The following is a 3,033-nucleotide window of genomic DNA, read 5'->3' as shown; positions in this document are numbered from 1 at the left end:
TCAGTACTGACAAGAGGCAATTGTTTTCGCATGTCAGACAGCCTGCGGTTAAGCCGTAGATCCTATAAACATAACTGTCAATTTGGATGAACAAGAAAACTCCCGGTTCTCTTTCAGCTAGGATTTTAAGGCTTACCCTGTTCCACCACATGGAAAAAAATTAGTCGTCTTGTACACAGTACTGAACAATGCTTTTGGTTTTTATAGCTACATATGATTAAAGGAAAAGATCTACATGTGAGGAATGCTTAGAAAGCCTTTATACAGCCAAATACATGGCAGCAACTGAAAGATAGCTGTCAGACAAGGTTCTCCACTACATCTAAAGTTAAAGTCAACTGACCGAACTGGGATCAGGAGGGCTTTGCTTAAGTAAGCTACAAATTTCTCCAAACAGAAACTCCACCAGGTTTGGTCAAACTCAACCAAGATATCTAATTCTATAAACACAGATAAAAGAGGCTAGAAAAAAATCCACAAGGAGCAGACAGAATTTCTTAAACACCAATGCACAAGCCATCAGAACAGAAAATAAGTTTTTAAGAAACACTTAAATATAATATTTTCTAATATAACTTTCTAATCACTAATATGTAATAAACAGATTTTCTTCCAAACATACCAAGACATAAGCCAAACTGAAAACACTGCACTGCTGTCATTTCTTACTTTAACAGAAATTTCTGAAGAAACTACAAACACATGTAATAAAAAGGGTGCTAGAAAAATCACCAATGTAAGCAGCAGTTGAGGCTTTTGTTCCAAGTTACTCCATAAAAGAATTACAACAGCACCAAGCTCAGTAAAGCTTCTTGGTATTTCTACACTGAAGGAAGTCTAAATGCATTGCCCACAGACAGATGCAGTATTTCACAGAATCTGCATTATTTTTGTTTTATTACATACAATTTTCTTTTAGTTTGCTCTCTGGCTAGCATGTGTTAAGTGAGGTCAGTTTCAAATTAGTTTTCAAAACATTATCGCACGTTCATTACAGAATTAATTTTTGCTGCTGTCAGTGAGCATCGAACTGCTCTTCACTTTTATGTCCTATTCTTCATCTCTGAATCTAAAACACTCTTTGCAGGAAAAAAAGCATGGCATTTGCAAAGACACAGTGTAGAAGTGCAAGGGATGAAGAACATAAGAGGACATGAAAAAGAAGAGGAAGCCCTGCAACATGTGGTGGGTTGTAGTCCTGCCAGAAGCATAAAAGTAGACAATACGCCCTTCCTTGAACAGCTAGTAACTAACATCACACAGCGCCTGCTGAAGCAGATAAGCACCTCATAAAAGTTAAAACTTTGATAAATTAAACAATTATATAATTTATCTTTAAGAAGCAACTTATCAACTTGCTCAAGATGACACTGAAGTCTAAAGACATGACTGGACGCAGAAGTTTCTGAAGCAGCCTGGGGCGTAGAACAAAATCCTGTGTGTACTAACCTTCAGGCACAGGTCAGGTTTCACACAAGAAGACATACTTACTTAGCCTCCATTAATTTAATCTTCTGCACTCGTCCACACGTTGAAGTTGCCAGAGTTTGAAGGGGTACTTAAAACAATACAGGTGACAATAGCAAATTAACAAAGTATTTGTCCTGGTTTCAGCTAGGATAGAGCTAATTTTCTGCTTAGTAGCTAGAATAGCACTGTGTTTTGGTTTCAGTATGAGAAGAATTGCTGATACATCAATGTTTCTAGTTGTCACTAAGAAAATCAAGGACATTCCAATTTCCCATGTTTTGCTAGTCTGCAGGTGCAGAAGAAACTGGGGGAGCATAGCAAAATTAGCAGACCCAAACTGGCATCTGGATATGCCAATGGGATATTCCATATCATATAATGTCATGTTCAATATATAGATTAGGGTTGACCGGAATACACTCTCTCTCTCTCTCTTCTGGGATTGTGGTTTCAGTGTCAGGATTTTTACTCCTCCAGGATCACTATCCAGGAACAGGCTGGACATTGGTCAGTGAGTGGTGAGCAACTGCACTGTGCATCGCTCATTTGTATATTCTATTATTATTATAATTATCATTTTAAGTTTTATTTTATTTCAATTATTAAATTGTTCTTATCTCAGCCTACAAGTCTCTTTACCTTTACCCCTCCAATTCTCTCCCCAGTTCCCTGGGGAGGGGGGGCAGGGGAGAACAAGCAAGCGGTTGTGTGGTACTTGGCTGTCAGTGAAGTTAAGCTACAACAGTGTTGCAAAACACGAGATCAAGTGCAGTTCTACTACTCTATTCAGAACCTCTGAGCAGCACTGAAAATCAAATATGATCAATGACATCACTCAGGAACATCCACCTACAGCAGCCACAACAGCTGCAGCCCTCGTTTACTCCCTCTCCCAGAGACTAATCTCACATAAAGCAGGGAAAGGCAGACAGACTCAGATTCGCACAGTACCTACTAGCAGCACGCTTTTTTGGCATTTCACTTCTCACCTTCTAAAGCACAGCAGCACACAAACACTTAATTACACCAGCAAACATCTGCGATCTGTACATTTCAAGCCATTCGTAGTGCTAGTTATCCAGACCCTACTCACAAACCAGCTTCCAAGCTAAGAAAATCAGTCTTCACAGAGACAGTAAGAGAAGCCCTTTGGGACTGCTAGACTGAAAGCCAAAAGGCTGAGTCAGAACTTTTCACAGAGTATCATCTTAGAAAGCCCAGCCCTTGGCCAGGCATACCTCTGCTCCTCAGTGATTTCCCTGAGGGGGTAGATGGCAAGTATGGAAAGGAGGGATTACAGGGCAGCAGCCACAGAGAAGGTGAGGGGGGGAAAAAACCCTACAAAACGCTTTTATTAGTTACCTCCCTTCAACACAGGAGTGCATCAATGGGCAACAGAAGGGCCCATGTGCGCACCGTAATTACTTGTGACAGGAACACGCCGTGTGGAAGAGCCACAGCCCTGCTTCCTTCAGATGCAGCAACTGCAGCGGTCAGGCCAGCGCCCAAAGCAAGCAGGCACGGAGAAGCCCCTCTCCCTGGGCGCCCGGCCGCTCCGCTGCC

The sequence above is a fragment of the Antrostomus carolinensis genome, unplaced genomic scaffold (genome assembly GCF_000700745.2).
Source record: "Antrostomus carolinensis isolate BGI_N321 unplaced genomic scaffold, ASM70074v2 scaffold7182, whole genome shotgun sequence".
In the NCBI taxonomy this organism is placed as follows: Eukaryota; Metazoa; Chordata; class Aves; order Caprimulgiformes; family Caprimulgidae; genus Antrostomus; species Antrostomus carolinensis.
Note: the sequence above shows the minus strand (reverse complement) of the source record.